This window comes from Haematobia irritans, chromosome 2, assembly GCF_050003625.1.
Source record: "Haematobia irritans isolate KBUSLIRL chromosome 2, ASM5000362v1, whole genome shotgun sequence".
Classification (NCBI taxonomy): Eukaryota; Metazoa; Arthropoda; class Insecta; order Diptera; family Muscidae; genus Haematobia; species Haematobia irritans.
The window spans coordinates 64,745,093-64,763,965 of NC_134398.1; the positions used below are offsets into that span (position 1 = coordinate 64,745,093).

An 18,873-nucleotide genomic window follows, 5' to 3' on the forward strand; every position below is an offset into this window, starting at 1 on the left:
CTCCATAGTTATTCGGCAATTAGTAGACCACCTTCTAATGAGCTTAAGAAACACGTGTGAATGTTTTTTTCTGTTTCGTCTCATTTCACTAAATGTATTTGAACTATGTTGATAGTGTTGCTATATTTTTTTATCGAAATTGTTGGTGAAAAATATACAATTTTGTCTAGCGATTTTTTGTTACAATATCTCGACAATAGCTAAAGAATTGTGTTGTTTTTTCTCTCGCCCATTTTCTTGTCTTTTATATGGCCATTGTTTCTATGACCATTTCGAACTTCCCTAGTAATTTTCTTATTTTGGCACTATCATTAATTATATCCCCCATTTAACAAGAACCTTTTTGTTCACAACAAATGAATGCTTGTAGAAAAAATAATTGTTGATGATCATATGATTAATGGCAAATTAGCCAAAATGAAAAGTAAAAGTATATACTAACGATTTGCGGCCCTCAAACAAAAGAAAGTGGTTGCTTTATTTTATGAAAATCTACCACAATTTTCAAATAGAATTTCGTTTAAGTGACGAGATATATCATAGAAATTAAACCCTTGGAAAGATTGTAAACTTAATGCCAAAGTGTGGAGATCAAAGGTGCAAACAGTTTCTTGAAAATATGAAACTCATTATAAATCCCATCTGGTTAAGATCATTTGTGAAAGCTGTTCGAAGCTTTTGTTGGACATTTGACGTGAAAAGAAAGAATGTTGCTCACTTCGTGAACTTCCAGTGTCTTGTTAATAAGGGCGTCTGGAATGTTAAGATGAAGGATAATACTTATCTCTACCTAGCAAATTTTTCATTATACACTGAAAAAAATATTGTCGTGAGGTCAAAGATTTCATGTCTTTAAAATACGAATGCAAATTTTGCTTAACATAGAAGACGCATTTCTCTAATATAAAGTTTTTTTTCCTTGTCCAAAAGTCGATAAACTTTTCAATGAAGTCGTATTGTCCTTACAATTAAGTGATTGCACTTAAAAATTTGTATCATAATATGAAAGAAAAAATGTTTGGGCTAAGGTCAACTTGACTTTAATAAATAAGAAAAATTCTTTAAATATAATGAAATTGTCTTTATATTTGTTGTCTTTTTGCATCTTGACTACAAAGCAAAAATTCGTTCAAATATAGGACATGTTTTTCAACACTTTATTTTAAAGATGTTTTTTACTTGAAACATAGCATAATTTCTACTGGAAGTCGAGTAGTAAATTAGAAAATAAAGTTGTCGTTAGCTCGTTTTTAAAGGACTTGGATAGCATATGAAGAAAAATAGCTCAGAAAGTGAAAAAATAAAATGTACTTCCTAGAAGCAAGTACACAAAACCCAAATTTAAAAGAGAATTGTGTCTTAAAAGTATCCTTACTTGTATTCATTGCTTCTTTGGCTCGGAATCAATACCAAAATTTTTAAGGTAAAGACAAAATCTTTGGAACCGTGCATGCTTTTTTTCTGTGTAGGTAAGCACACTCAAACAAAGTGAACCCTATTTCATTAAAGGCAATTTAACTTTATTTTAGTTCATAAAATTATTATGTTTGGAGAAACTCTAATAATTTTTTGGGTACGTTAGTTAAATGATCTCAAAAACGGGAAAATTTTTCCACAAAGGAAGCATAAAAACTTACTAAATTTGTACTTCTCACAAATTAGTTAATTATTTCATTAACTTTATTAATTTTATTACCAATGCCCCTATCTTGAACTTCGTATGGCAATAAAGACATTCTTGCTAGTTTGAACTGCACATTTTTCCTTCAAACTACACAATTTTTTTAACAAGTAAAAAATAATTATGTATAATAAATTTTCTTGAATTTGTCGAAAAATAGGTACTTATTTTTATGATATCGGCGTGATGTCAGTATTGGTAATACTGTTTAAGTACAATTTTCCAAAAATCTAAATTTTCTAAAATTAACCAAAAGTTTTCTTCCTAGTGGGTTCACTGTTTTTTTCAGTGGATCTATTATTAAATGAAAATTTCGTTTACTTTCTCAAGGTCATGTCCTATAAGAAAAGTTCTTATCTTCAGTTTTACCAACAGATTTATCTCTTCCTTAAAGAGATTTGTGTATTGATTCCGAGCCAAAGATGCGGCTTTCTTAAAATAAAGATATTTTTACGGACTTATCTAGCATTAAATCTACACTCAAAAAAAGTTTACTTGGAACCAAAGATTTTGACCTTCCCTTAAGGACTTTGGTATTGATTCCGAGCCAAAGATGCCGCTTCTTTAAAATATAGACATTTTTTACGGACCTTCCTGACTTAAAATGTAGGATCAATAAAATTAAAATTGGATACACTCCGAAAAAAAGTAAACTGTTTTATAGGAAAAATGAACTACCTCGCACGAAAATTTAACCAAATTTTATTCCACATTTTGAGATTTCCACAAAGCGTTGTTAAAACCAGGAAAATTTAATGCCCTTTTGTACTTTTTAACAGCAGTTCACGAAATTACATCCTCTCATAGAAGAAAAAATTCACCAAAAGTAAAGAAGAAAATCATTGGCGCCAAATCATGGCCTTTTTAACCATACAGTAGTTCATTCTTACTATTTTTGGGAAACGTACGAAAATCTTCTTTTGCTTTAGTTCATATTGAACTTGTGTGTACGGTCATTGAACTTTATATCCACATTTAGTTTATACAATTTTTGAGGCATACTTAAAAAAAATAACATTTCATTAAGTTGTGGAAAATTTCACAAAAAAATAATAAAATTTAACTTCTAGTAAATATTTTTTTTACAATAAAAATAAGTTAAATTTAGCGTTAGTTTAACTATGGAAATTTTTTTCTGTGCAGATCTCATTCATCGAGTTTTTGTTTTCTTTTTGCGATATATTAATAAAGTTATTTATATACAAACAAATTCCAATTTCAAAATCCAAATTGTGCAAGGTACTTCAAAGTAAAACAGTTTTCTTAATGCTAAAAAAACTTTAAACTAAAGATGCAAATCCTTAAAATAAGTCTTAGCCTATATTTGAAGCGTTTTTATCTAAAATTTAAAAATTCAATATGTCAATTGAATTAAAGACGATTTCTTTAAATTAAAAATGTTTTTCCTTATTTTAAGGAAAATTTGCCTTACTTCAAAGATCTACAAGTTCAGCAGAGAATGAAAAATGAATGAAAAAAATTTTTGAAGCAAGGATTATAAACTTTCTTTTAATTAAAATGTCATTGTTTTAAAGAGTTTTGTCCTTAGCATTATCACAATGGACTGAATAGTCTAAGTGAGCCGATTGATTGATTCGGGCTGCCACTTTAACCTAGCATTGCGTAAATTTTGAGTCCTAAAATTTAAGTTGCATAATCTTCCACATTAGGTCAACATTTTTTTCAGTGTAAGATCAATAAAATGGAAATCACGATATAGACATCAGTTTTCGAATTTTTATTCTCCTTTTGCGATATGTTAATAAAGCTATTCACGTACAAACAAATTCTAATTTAAAAATCCAAATTATAACATGTACTTCAAAGTAAAAATATTTTTTTCTTATTTCAACAAAAATCTTCAAACCAAAGACGCCAAAATCCTCAATATTAGAATTATTTATTTTAAATGTAAGCCTACACGCTCACAAAAAATCGCTTCTGTAACATATACTCCCAAACATATTTTGCTTCAAGCATATACATTTTTGGGTATTGCCCAAACATTTATATGTTTGATCTCTTCCAATATATAATATGTTTGAAAGCATATTGGTCTAAAAAAATATATGTTTGGGTAGTCAATTTCCAAACATTTTGTATTTTTGCATCCAAATTCAATAATGTTGTCTTCCAAAAAACAATATGTTATTATGTGACCATATAATATGTTTGGAAGCATTTTGCACCCAAAAATATTATATGCTTAAAAAATTCTCCCAAACAATATTGTGCTCAAAATTTTATTTATTTATTTATATATTTACAATCATAATGAATTATGAAAATAAACAGGTAATATAGGTGCTAACAACATAGGTTTTCGACCTGAATGCTCAAAATTTTGTTTCTGCCCAATTGTATATTCCCCCACATCTTTCTCACTTCCACGAGATTTTTTAGTTCTTAGCACCTTTTTCTGTAATACAAACATTGTAGAATAAATTATTCAATTTTATGATTTTTTTTATTTTAATTTTACCTTTTGCCCGACGGGGATTCGAACAGCGGACCACACAGTTTGTAAGGATCAAAGAAGTAGCTGATCAATTGCCCAAGGAAAAATAAAATTTAATTTTGTAATAACAAGCAACAACCACCAACTTAATTCAAAATCGCTCCCTGTTAAATAGCGCTCCAAGCTACTAAACACATATATGTTTATAGGCTATTTCTAAATTAATATATGTTTGCATCCAAGCATATTATATTTACAAACATTTTATGTCCCAAACATAATATGTTCTAACATATTAACATATATGTCCCAAACATGTTATGCTAGTTTATGAACATTACATGCTTGCACTCAAAAATATTGTGTTTAAAAATTTGTGTTCCAAACATATAATGTTTATAGCCAAACATATGAAAAACAGTCTTTTTCAACCGTGTATACTTTAATCTTTTTTCTCTTAAATGTTTTTCTTTACTTTAATGAAAAATTTCCTTAGTTCCAAAGGCATACGACTTTAACAGACCAATTTCCAATTTCCAAGATACGTGTCCTATATTTAATGAAAAAAAAATTAAACAAAAATTATAAATTTTCATTTAATTAAAATTTCATTATTTTAAAGAAATTAGTCCATAATACTGTGTAAATTGCGTGTCCTAAATTTAGGTTACATGTCTTTAATATTAGTTCAATATGTTTTTTATGATACAGGATACAGTTGTAACCATCCTATTTTGTCAGTATCAGCGAGGCCAAAGATTTCACGTTCTTAAAATACGGATGTGAATTTCACTTAGCATAGAAGACACATTTCCCTGATTTAAAATTTTTTTCCTTCACCAAAATCTTTAATCTTTGCAATTAAGTGGTTTTCTCCTTAAAGTGAGTGAGTGGATTTAAACCCAGTGGTATCCATATATGACAAAATCGGTTTGACTAAGGTCAACTTGTTTTTAATAATTCTGATAATTCTGAATCATTACTGAAGAGACAAAATCATTGGGAGTGGGTATGGTTTTCGTTGAGTGAAGATTTTCACATTGAAATTGCTTTATCTACGAAACAAATTGACAAAACAACTTTTTTCTCCTTTTCCTGGAAGATAAAGGTTATTTCTTAAATTGTGATAGGTCACTTAACTTTTTGATACTCTACTTTTAGAAAAAAAAATAATTCAAAGAACTTAAAAAAAAGAGATATAATTTTACAATTTATTTATTTTTAAAACATTTCTACCAAAAACCTTTTCAAAATTTACGCCAGAAACGTTGACCTGAGTTGCAATTCATGAATGTAAAAAGTGTCATTATAAACTGAATTTTTTCTTCACTCTGCCTGCTTCCTAAAGACCCCTTTTTTTATATCGGCAAACTATAAACTTGACATTTTTAGTGAAAGTAGAGGGAGTCCTCCCATAGAGTTCTTGATATGAACTTTGGAAACTTTGTTTTTATATATGGTCTGGAAGGGATCTTAACTTTTCCTAATACCATTAAGTGCACGTAACTAATTTGAATACTTGAAATTGTTCATGGGTGCCTAATTTGAATTGTTGATATTTTTATGGAGTGAAGTCACTATCACTTTAGTTAAACATTTCCAATCACAATAACTACAGCGAATTCTCTGCGTAAAATTTTGTCAAAACATAGGGTGCCAAAAAGTACTTAACCTCACCTCAATCTCAAGAGCAGTATTCAACACAATCCTACGGTTTAAGAACATAACTAAAATCTTCTCTCGAATTATATGAAATAACTTATTGTATAACACAACATTGATTTAACTTTGCCTTAATTAATTGTGTTACATCTTTCATGAATAAATAAACAAACAATATTGTATTTTTTTTTTTTCGAAAAAGACGTCGTTATATGCTTCGTGATATAAATTCAACGCACCCATAAAATCATCAACGTAGCACCACCTCAAACTAGACAAATCATCAACTCCAAAGCACAGTAGGTTCCAATGGGGGAAATGTTTATATTTGTGAAGACTAAATAAGTTCAAAAAGTTCCAGTTCCAATGAGTATGTCATTACATTAATGATTTTGGTATTGATTCCGAAGCAGAGAATTGATGTAAGAATTTATTTAAGACACAATTCTATTTCAAATTTGAGTTTTGCCTACTTGATAATAGGAAACAAATTTGTAATCATTCATTTTTACTGTTACTGTTTTTTTCATATGCTACCAAAGTCGTTTAAAAGCGTGTTAACGACAACATACAATTCTAAATGCAGACTCAACTTCAAGTAGAAATTATGTTATGTTTCAAGTAAAAAACGTCTTTAAAATACAGTTTTGAAAATTATCTCCAATTTTTGAATATTTTTTTGGTCTGTAGTCAAGATACAAGACGTCAAAAAACTTAATGACGATTTCATTATGTTTGGAATTTTTTTTTCAGAATTATTAAAGCCATGTTGTCTTCAGTTATACAAAATTTTCTTTAATCTTAAGATACCAATTATTAAATTAAGTCATCATTAACTGAAAAAACTTTTTAGTGTTCGGTCGAAACTGGGATTGAACAAATGACCCTTTGTATATAAGGCAGGCAAGCTAACCACTACAAAGCGTGCACGGACGAAAAAGACAGTTTTTCATATGTTTGGATGTAAAAATTATATGTTTAGAATTCAAATTTTTTAACATAATATTTCTAATAAATTTAGAAATAGCTTATAAACATATATCTGTTTAGAAAGAGAGACCTAGTGAGTATGCTGCAAGTAAAATAATGGAAGTAACCAATTGGCGCCTTAAAAATATATCCACACAGAGAAAATTTCATTAATTTTTTTTCGACCAGTGTATGCCATAAGGTGAAACATGATATGTTTGAACAAAACAAACAATATTTTGTTTGGACCAATTCTGAAAACATATATGCTTGAAGCAAAATGTGTTTGGGGTATATGTTACAGAAGCGATTTTTTTTGAGGGTGTGGGTTCCACAATTTCAAGTTGAAGTCCAAGAGCTAAGAACATCGTGTAAGATATTGTACTGTGTACAATATTCACAAAGAAGTCTAAAGAATTTGTGTACGATATGGAAAGATGAGTACTTAATAGAAATAAATGGAAAACTGATGAGTTGAATTTGAAAGTCACTGACAAGATTTCTGCTCCCAATGAGTGGAGAGTAGGGCGAACAATAAAGGGTTTTCCGGATGTGGACGGAAAGGTCAGATCTCTCCATATCCACACGGCTTGTGGGTTGCTAAATAGATCATTCCCAAAACTTATCCGTCTAAATAATTTGTGTACGATATGGAAAGATGAGTACTTAATAGAAATAAATGGAAAACAGATGAGTTGAATTTGAAAGTCACTGACGAGATTGCTGCTCCCAATGAGTGGAGAGTAGGGCGAACAATAAAGGGTTTTCCGGATGTGGACGGAAAGGTCAGACCTCTCGAGATCCACACGGCTCGTGGGTCGCTAGTTAGATCAGTGCTAAAACTTATCCATCTTGATTGGAACTAGAAAACATATTCGTTCGTAATTTTTTTAATAATCTTTCTTAGAATCTTGCTTGAAGAATCACCTGCTTCCTTGCTATAGATTTTTTCAATATACAATTAAACAAATTTATATTTGGAATGAATATTTTTGATCCCTCGAGATTTATCATATAAACCAAACCACTAAACGGACAAGTTTCAATAGACACAGAGACTCATGAAACAACTTTGGGAGCCATCGTGGTGCAATGGTTAGCATGCCCGCCGGGCATACAGAAAGTCGTAGGTTCGATTCCTGCTTCGACCGAACAACAAAAAGTTTTTCAGCGGTGGATTATCCCCCCTTAGTAATGCTGGTGACATTTCTGAGGGTTTCAAAGCTTCTCTAAGTGGTTTCAGTACAATTTGGAACTCCGTTCGAACTCGGCTATAAAAAGGAGGTCCCTTGTCATTGAGCTTAACATGGAATCGGGCAGCACTCAGTGATAAGAGAGAAGTTCACCAATGTGGTATCACAATGGACTGAATAGTCTAAGTGAGCCTGATACATCGGGCTGTCACCTAACCTAACTTTCGTCAAAACATTCTGGGATATTACCGATATCCTCCTCCTATTTGTCACACTTTTAGCTTTATTTGTGAGAATATAAAATTAGTTGTGAATATTTTTTCCATATAACTCCACTGTGTGATCCCACAAAAATCTAACTTATTAACATTTTTCATTCACCCAACTTCACGAACAACAACAATGCTATAAGCTTTGCGTGAGTTAGCATACGCGACTCTATTGTGGTAGCGGCAGGCATGATGATCTTTGGTTCACATGTGAATGATTGTGCGAGGTGATCGAATGAACGAACAATCACAAATTTTTTCTACAAACCGAAGTTCATAGTACAAACATGAATAAAAGAGGAGTGGTAAAACCAATGAAGAAGAACATGGTGGGGGCCCTACACAAATTCAAACATATGATTGTTGCTCTTGTGTTTGCTGAAGAAGAGCAGAGCATACACGTACATATGTGTATTATATTGAGTGTTTTTTGTTAAACAACAGACAATTCATTTGGTCTCAATAATGAGTTCGTTCACCTTACATCATCTGAGATGTTGTCGCAGACGTCAGTCTCAGTTGTCTGGTGAATCGAACTCCTAATGTGTTTATTGTCAGTTCTCTCTGCCATCCATCGCATTTTCTTCATTTGCTCTTCCTACTGCTGCTTCTTTCTTATTTCATATTCAAAAGAGGAATATTACCATGTGCGTGCTGTTATTATTATCATCATTGTTTACTCTCAGGTCTGGTTGAAAGATCATCTTCTTATTAATATCCCATAGATCATTTAAACAGTGTTGCCATGTAATTGATATACAAAGAGGATTTTTTTTAAAATTATTTTTTCTCATGGTTAGCGCAGGTGACTTAGCCGTATACGCTGGTTGGATTCCCACAAGAGGACACAAATTATTTTGGGCTGTAAATAGACCCTATCGTATAATAACATCGTGAGTAATAGCTTCACAAATAATCTTGTAGGTTATGCTGTTGGCCCCAATTGTCGATACGAATTCTGTAGAACTTATCGAAACCGTAAAAACGATTGCCTAGGGAGAATAACTATATGATGACTTAGAATAAAGGGTTTAAAACAAGCAACAGAATAAACAGATGCAATAACAGTAACCAGAAAATGATTATTCAAATGGTGGATGGTCACGAGATTATCATCAAGAAGGATCTTAAATATCTGGAGTCTACTTAGATAGCAAATTGACCTTGAGGGTGCTTGTTAGGATCGTAACTGGTAAAGATCTATCGAATACAACAAAACTAGCAAGTATAATGCCAAATATGAGAGATCCAGGACAGCCGATCAGAAAACTACTAGCGAGTGTAGCATACTTTGCGCACCACTTACTTCCAGTATCGCGGAAGAGATGAATAGGAAAATTTATACTTCGAGTATCGCGGAAAGGAATAGTGCTGGCCTCGCGGAAGGGAATAGTGCTGACGCGGAAGGGAATAGTGCTGATGGAAAATTCTACACAAAGTACAAAAAGTGTATACTCTCCGAGTTATATCTGCTTTCAGTAAAATTTCGACATATAATGCGGTTCTCATTTCAATAAAGCAGTATTGCCATATAATTGAGATACAAATAGAATGTTTGTTTGGAAAACATGGTTAAATTATTGTTTTCACTGAAGAACTAAAATGATTTTAGCTGAAGAACATAGATTTTGAGCAACGCGGTAGTGAATAGTGTATAATCTCCGAGTCATATCTGGTTACAATTTCAAAAAGGTGCATAAAGGGAAGCACGTGAAGGATTACATAATAAATGGTAAAGGAGATGGGACCAAGGTAGATGAACCTACCAACTTATTCCGAACATAAGGAGCTGGATTAATAGAACTCATGCAACCTCAAAAAAAAAAAAACGATTCTGTAACATATTCCCCAAACACATTTTGCTTCAAGCATATATATTTTCAGGATTGGTCCAAACACTGGCATACACTGGTAGAAAACTATTTTAATGAAATTTTCTTTGTGTGGATATATTTTTAAGGCGTCAATTGGTTACTTCCATCATTTTACTTGCAGCATATTCTCTAGGTCTCTCTTGTGTTTTTAATGTGTTTTTAATAAATTCGCAAATATATCCGAATATATGGGCTTCTTATTTATCGGTCATAGTTGCGTGGATGGCTAACACTAGTAAAATGAATGTGGTAAAATCTTAGCCTCATCGGAGAAAGTCAAAAAAATTTGGCTATCGAAAAACAAATGGGTATACCTCGGCTGCACTCACCCTATATGTTTATAGGCTATTTCTAAATTAATATATGTTTGCATCTAATCATATTATATTTACAAACAGTGTATGTCCCAAACATAATATGTTTTAACATATTAACATATATGTCCCAAACATGTTATGCTAGTTTATGAACACAATATGCTTCCACTTAAAAATATTGTGTTAAAAAATTTGAGTTCCAAACATATAGTTTTTATACCCAACAAATGAAAAACAGTCTTTTTCGTCCGTGTGGTGAGGTGAATTTTTCTGTATTTCAGGTGTTTAGTAGTGAAGGGAATTTCGGCAACTAACTCCACAAATACAAAATATGCGAGACAGACATACGCGACCTATGCACTATTGAGAAACTTAAAGAGAAAAGGAAAAGCGAACCCACTATTTTTACGAAATTAATTATATAGAATGGGGGAATTAAACAAAAGTAATTCTGACGGATGCTGAAAATTTACTCCATCCGCAGTTACGCTAAAGCTGACCAGGGATGGTGGTTTCTGTGTGGGACCACTAGATGATTTTGCGTTATCACTACGTCCAAAAAAAAATCAAATATGATAGACACCGTGTGTTTCGACACATATTGAAAAACTATCGGTACAATACAATCATAATGGAACTCATTAATATATCTGAGCCTGAACTGATTATCACATAGTGTAATTCAGCACATTAAAAAACTGAAACACATAGAAAAGTTGAGGGATTTAATAACTGCTGAAAAATATTTTTGATCGACTCTTAGAGGGGCAATAAAGAAACATATCTGATTATAAGGTTACTTGTAAAATTAACGCGAGAATTTCGGTATCTGGGCACATCTCATATGATTTCAATTCCCCCAATCAATTAATCTGCCGTTTGGTATCTGTTCTGTTCCATTGGCATATTATTCCACGCCAGAAATTTGGGGTATCTTGCAGTGGACTACTACAGAACAAGTTGATTGCTCATCTTATTGCGTATCTTGATCCATTCATCCACGGACAGTATTCTATTGATTAAACATTCACTCATGCGCAATACGGAGTATTTGTAAAACTTCCGATATTTTCTATTGTTGTGGTACAACGTATTCAATTTTCGGATTAAAGTTACTGCCAAGAGTTTCACCCATACCGTTGACATAAATGGAGTCCCGCTTACATAAATAATCACAGGATTGTCGTGGTATCCTTTATCACGAGTTCCTCTATGATAATACAAAATATAAACACTTCTTTCTTTTGCAACAAATTTCGGAGATAAGTAACCTCTTTAACTTCGGATTTTATCCCTGATACTTCACATGCGCTTTTAATGTTCAAATCACTTTTGCAGTGATTATGGAAAATCTGGCAACATCGACTTATTCTCTTGTTCTGCATTCACCACTAAAATAATTTAGCTGTTAATTGGTGGTCTTAATGATATCTTTCATCATCCATGCCTTTAAGGTAAAAAGATTGAGAATAGAAATTTTTCTCGCCATTTTATCTAGAGAATGTTAGTTCGAACATTTTAACAATGCCTATACGTTACACCATATTTTATGTAATTTTCCAAGCAAATTAAATATTTTAATAACTATTAACAATCTTAATATGGAATTCACTTTAATTTTTTGTCAGATAGTAGATTATCTGACATCACATCAACCGGATCGAATGAAATCTCCTAGTGGTTACAAAGTTAAATCTGGGGATCGGTTGATATTGGAGCTATATATATTTATAGACCGACACAGACCATTTTTTGCAATGTTGTTATATTAACATCACCTACACGCAAAGAAAAAAAACGTTTGGAAAACGTGTACCGAAAACGTTTTTCTTTTGTTAGAGTTTTTTGAATTGCTTCGAAAAGTATACACTTTTATCACCAAAAAAAATTCGTTTGTTACAAAATTTTTATTTTTTCAGTAAAAAAAGTTATTTTTGAACCAACAACACAGTCCATTTCGTTTATATCAAACACTGTTTTTTTCTAAATTTAGGTCTTTAATAAGACACATTTTACAGTTCATAGTAAAAATTTAATATAGTAGAATGTAATGTTGAAAATTTTTTCGGAATCTTCCGACCATATCTGGAATATATGTAAAAAAAAAACTTTGGTCGAAGCAGGGATCGAACCCACGACCCTTGGCATGCAAGTCGGACGTAGCAACCACTGCTCCACGGTGCCCAACTAAATGTATTTTTCTGTTAAATAAACTTTGTTTAATCGGCTCGTGGGCGCCGCAAGCTATGCTATATAAATATAACTTAGTTATATGGGTAATTGTCTATTGATGACAATAATGGCTACATGGCTCAGTGGATAGTGTGTTGGCTTACAAATTGCATGGTCCGCGGTTCGATTCTCCGTCCAGGCGAAAGGTAAAAAAAATTTAAAAATCTATAAAATCGTATAATTTCTTCTACATTGTTTGTGTTACAGAAAAAGGTGCTAAGAACTAAAAAACTTCGTGGAAGTGGGAAAGATGTGAGGGAAAATGCAATTAGCCAGAAAAATTTTTTTTTGAGTTAGTCTTTATGAAATTGTTTTTACATCCTGGAAAAGAATAAACGTTTATCACAAAAAAAATATACTTTTCTTCCAAATACACTTCCTTTCAACGAAAAGCAAATGAGAAACGAACTTTGTTTGTCTAAAATTTCGTTTGGGAGGAAAGAATTATTTTTTTGCGTGTACCAAGTTTCAACTGGTTCGGATGAAATTTGAGCTTCCTGAAGGCTCTGGATGTCAAATCTGGGAATCGATTTTGTTCGTTCGAAAAACACTCCCATAAACTTGTACGCCTTAATGTATTTAAATATGGAAATGCGGTTTATCTCCCAAACCTCTGTCAATGATACCCCACAAACGCTTATGTCTACTAATTCAGTAGGGGTGGTTTAGGATATGATATAGTCGGCCCTCTCCGACTTTCTACTTTACTTACTTGTTTTATCACGACTTCTTACGAACGAATAATTGTGGGCGAAGAGATATTATTAAAAATAAATTAGTTGATATTTTGTGTTCAAAGGATAAAGACGGACGATTCAACTCATTTTCTCTTGTTGTGTTTATTGTTTAATTTAATTCAATATAAGAATAAATCTTGAGCCAGCAACGAACCGGGTCGGACCAGGTCCAAAATAAGACTTGAAAAACGTGTGTTCATTTCATATTTTAAAAGGCAGTATTGCCGCTAGCTGACAGTACATTAGCGCCGTTATGGCTCCATATTCGAAACTATTATAAAGTTGCAATAATTTCCTCATGTAAATTTACTGCTTTCGAAAGCGCTGAAATTCATACAGAGAAGACGCGCATTTAAGTGTGATATTTCCTTAAAAACTCATGAGTGAATTCCTCACAGAGGTACGCGTTGATTGACTTTGACTTCCCTTACAAAGCTTCTGAATATTCAGTAGGTTTTTTGCTGGGTTTTATCCGATCCTGTTGAAATTTGGTACGTAATGCTAGTATGCCCTCTAACAGCCATGCTAGGATTGATCGATATCGGTCCATAATTTTAGGAAAGCTTAAGATACCATGGCATTGACAACTGTTACTACAACCCAAGTAATTCAATTGTGGATGACAGTCCTCAGTAGAAATTTCTACGCAATCTATAAGATTCAACCATTCGGCTGAACTTTTGGCCGTATTTACGTGTCGTAAATATTCTTACCTCAGTTGGATGTTGTTTTTTTCTAAACGATATTTGTGAACATTAAAAACAGATCATGGCATTTCAGTAAATATTGACAATAGTTTGTTTGCATACAACATGAGAAGATATTGTCACTTCTCCACAAACTTCTGGGTTTATAAAATTTATTTGATCACCTATGCAAACATCCGTGTCTCTTTTACCACATTTCTCCAACTGCTGTTGTGTTTTTGTTTTATTGTTTTTTAAGGTATTGCCGATACTTATTATGATGGTTTTCTTATTAGAATCAAGCATGAGAAATATCGTCATATTACATGGGAGAGAGACCCAAACCACCTTCCTGTGTGCTGCTTGGCGACAGTACCACAACAGCAAAGCAACATTGTATTTACTTACAGGCATTTTCACTACTTTACTTTCTTGTAATTTTCCTTTTGTGTGTTACAGTTTCCTTGTCATAGGCGATTGAGGAGATTCGTCTCACATCGTGTGGGGATCATTCTCGTTTTCTTGGGCATTACTATCGCTGATATTGCTGCCTAATTAAAAACTATTACAAACAATAACAATTTGTAGCCATATACGGCTGATGATTCTACGAGATGGTGGATGTTAGCCATAGACTAAAGCAAACGGACAAATGTTCCAATGTTCGAGTTGTGACTACTTCTATTGCCTAAGCTATTGTGATTTGTTTCTTTTTTGTGTGTTTTTGTTGTTGTGCACTTCTAGTTACTACCTCATCTTTGCAGCGGCAAACAATTAGCTTCTATTGTCTTCTCGGAGATGTCGGAGTCAAGGTAGTAGTAGCAGCGCAACTCCAACAATCTCATGGAACTTTCAAAACTTTCTCATATTATTGTCATTGTCTCGATTTTTTCCTTCGATTCAGTTCAGTTTGAATAAATGTGGCGGCTTCTTATAGCTGCCATCGTTTGTCTTCCAAACTGCATGACTAGGAAATTGTTGTTAACAAATTGTCAACAGCACTTTCCATTTTGTCATCAATGGTAAAAATTTATGGGTTTTTCGTTAACATTACCATTTCCAGTAAGCAAGAAAGTTTCCGTCAACCAAAACACAAAAACAAAAATCTAAAAATCTAACAAAAGGGTGGTATTCAGAAACAAAATCGTTATTGTTAAGTGAAAACTAAGAAGGAATAAAAAATGAATGAGGGAAAAATTAGGATACACACGTGTGAATAAAATCAAAGAAATACTTTCGAATCTCGCAAGTTTTTTTTTGGTAGTCATGGAAATTATTAATACTCTTTCTCTGGTATTGTGTACACTGAAAAAAATATTGTCGTGAGGTCAAAGATTTCATGTCATTAAAATACGAATGCAAATTTTGCTTAGCATAGAAGACGCATTTCTCTAAAATAAATTTATTTTCCTTGTCCAAAAGTCGATAAATTTTTCAATGAAGTCGTATTGTCCTTATAATTAAAAATGGGTATCTTAACATGAAAGAAAAAATTTATAGGCTAAGGTCAACTTGACTTTAATAATTCAGAAAAATTCTTTAAATTTAATGAAATTGTCTTTAAATTTGTTGTCTTTTTGCATCTTGACTACAAAGCAAAAAATCGTACAAATATACACTCAAAAAAAAGTGAACTCACTATTTCACTAAAGCCAATTTAACTATATTTTAGTTCATGAAATTATTATATTTGGAGAAAGTTCCATTTACTCTAATAATTTTTTGCGTACGTTAGTTAAATGAACTAAAAGACGGGAAAAATTATACACAAATGAAGTAAAAAGTTTTACTAAATTCGCACTTCTCACAAAATAGTTCATTATTTCTTTAAATTTGTAAATTTTACTACAACAGCGTCCATCATGAACATCGTATGTCACTAAAGACATTCTTGCAATTTTGAACTCCAATTTTTTCCTTCAAACTGCAAAATTTTCTTTAAAAAGTGAAAAAAATTATTTATGTCTAATAAATTTTCTTGAATTTGTCGAAAAATATTTACTTATTTTTGTGATATCGGCGTGATGCCAGCGCTTGTAATACTGTTTAGTTAAAAATTTCTAAAACTATTCAAAATTTTCTAAAATTAATCAAAAGTTTTCTTCCTGGTGGGTTCACTGTTTTTTCACTGTAGGAAATGTTTTTAAAAACTTTATTTTAAAGAAGTTTTTTACTTCGAACATAGCATAATTTCTACTGGAAGTCGAGTCCTAATTTGGAAAATAAAGTTGCCGTTAACTCGTCCTTAAAAAAAAGCTGAGAAAGCGAAAAATTAAAATTTGCTTCCTAGAAGCAAGTACGCATAACCTAAATTTAAAAGAGAATTGTGTCTTAAAAGTATCCTTACTTGTATTCTCCACTTCTTTGGCTCGGAATCAATACCAAATTTTTTAAAGTAAAGACAAAATCTTTGGAACAGAGTATGCTTTTTTTCGGTGTAATTATATCAGAACTCGATTTCAGAACATAACAGCAAAAGTAGTTGAGGGGAAAATCTGTTTAAAAAGAGCAATTGTTACATACCTCTACACTGAAAAAAATATTTACGTGATCTTAAAGATTACGCAACCAAAATTTTAGGATGCGAAATTTACAAAATATTAATGACTTTTTTCTTTTTTCTTTAAAGTAATGAAATTTTAATTAAAATAAAGTTTATAATCTTTGCTTCAAAACTTTTTTTTATTAAATTTAGGGCACAAATTTTGTAAATATGCATCCCTCCTTTAAAGTCGCATGTCATTGTACTAAGGCTAATTTTCTTTAAAGTAAAGAATCACATTTTTGATTTAAAGAAATTGTCCTTAAATTAACTGAAATATTGAAACTTTAGATTTAAGATAAAAACGCTTCAAATATAGGTTAAGACTTCTTTTAATTTAACGTCTTTGTTTCAAAGTTTTTTTTTTTTTTGGAATTAAGAAAACATTTTTTACTCTGAAGTATTTGTTTGTACGTGAGTACCTTTATTTATAAACCGCGAAAAGAGAATGACAATTTGATAAATGAGATCTGTATCCTAATTTTAATTTTATTGGTCCTAGATTTAAAGCCTGATAGGTAGCTAAAAGAAGCCGCATCTTTGGCTCGGAATCAATACCAAAATCCTTAAGAGGAGGTCAAAATCTTTGGATCCAAGTAAACATTTTTTTGAGTGTAGTAATATCCTAGACTTGTGTTTTTATTACTTTTGCCCTTGCAAGAGTAAACAAGAATTCAATTTTATAATAATTGCATAAAAAGTTTGAAGGGGAATTTTTGCATCAAAATCTCGAAAATTCGAAATCGTTTATTAGCTAAAAATATATCGCAAAATCGATTTTCGATTGTCAACTTCTTCTTGATTTTGTCCACCAAAAAACAATATTTTCGTTTTTTGTTTTCATGTTTATTATTCTCTGAATTGGATTAACCCTACCAACATACATATTTTGAATTTTACGCAAAGATTTAAAATGCATTACTCAAAAATATCGATTTAAATCAGAAAAATTTATATATAATTGTCGTATTTTTTCCAAAATTTTGAACACAACCAATCATATTTAAGCTGCTATAATAATTTAGCAAAAATTTGGACGAAAGATAAATTTATTTGTAAGGTAGGTTGTTCAACTAATCTCATTACCATTCGATTAACTTCGAATTGATTTTATAATGCATAATTGTCCGCCGCCGAGTGAACAAATTTATATCGGCTCAGTCGTCACGCCGCCGCCGCCGGAAGCAAAAATTTAGTGTCCGCCGCCGCCGACAAAAATGGGTCGTCTTCATTCTCTGCTTCAAATTGATTTTATAATGGATAATTGGCCGCCGCCAGAGGCAAAAATTTAGTCGCCGACAAAATGGGTCGGCTTCATTCTCTGGTACTGTAGTACTTTTTTTGTAATACTCTTTCACCCTGTTCAGTGCCGTAGTACCCCTGCGAATGATATAGCACCTTTTGTGTATTCACTTTTGAAACGATATCAGCTTTTCTTGTAGAATAATTACGACAAAATATTTTGAGAAAGTCTTAAACAAACATATTTGCTAAAGGCTGTTTACTGTATACCAAACCCGCATTCTTATAAATTTGGCAAAATAGACAAGTTCATGTAGGAGGAAAACTTCTTTTGGTAACAGTCAGAATAAAAAAAAAACGATTTTCTTGAACTTCAAGAATATTTTGGTACCGAAATGCATTTAATAATGAAAAAATTAATTTAAAACTGAGGAGTGTGTCAACCAAAATTCAATTTTATATCTCTTTTTTATGTCAAAACTTGTGACCAGTGAGTATTAACATTGAAGTGCAGTCTTAAGCAGCTAGAATATTTTATTTTCAAGATTAGAACAATAACTGACACGCGACTTTATTTAAAAGGAGAAGACTTTGACAATAATATTCCAATGAAATTTTTGTTGTGATACTGAAATATTTTTCAACTATGAAAGTATGGAAAAATCCTTGATGTCAAAAGATCAAATAAGATGATTTTTCGCTATAAAAAATAATATCAAGAAAGTCGAACAACGTAATTCCTTTTTATCTAATTTATTTCCTGATGGAAGCAAAAAACATGAAAATAGATTTTTTTTCTCATTCAGTCCATTGTGTGACCACAGTTTAACTCAACGACGACGGACCTTCTTATAGACGAGCCCGAGCGTCGTTTCATTACATCCTCAACAAAAAATCGCTTCTTTAACATATACCCCAAAACATTCTGCTTCAAGCATATATATTTTTAAGATTGGTCCAAACAAAATATTGTTTGTATTGTTCAAACATATTATGTTTCACAATAGGCAT

General features: G+C 31.8%; 1 protein-coding gene across 6 annotated transcripts in view; it reads left to right on the forward strand.

Moving 5' to 3' along the window:
• Positions 1-18,873, forward strand: part of osp (myosin phosphatase Rho interacting protein outspread) — a 470,128-nt gene that overhangs the window by 128,041 nt on the left and 323,214 nt on the right. The window lies entirely within an intron of this gene.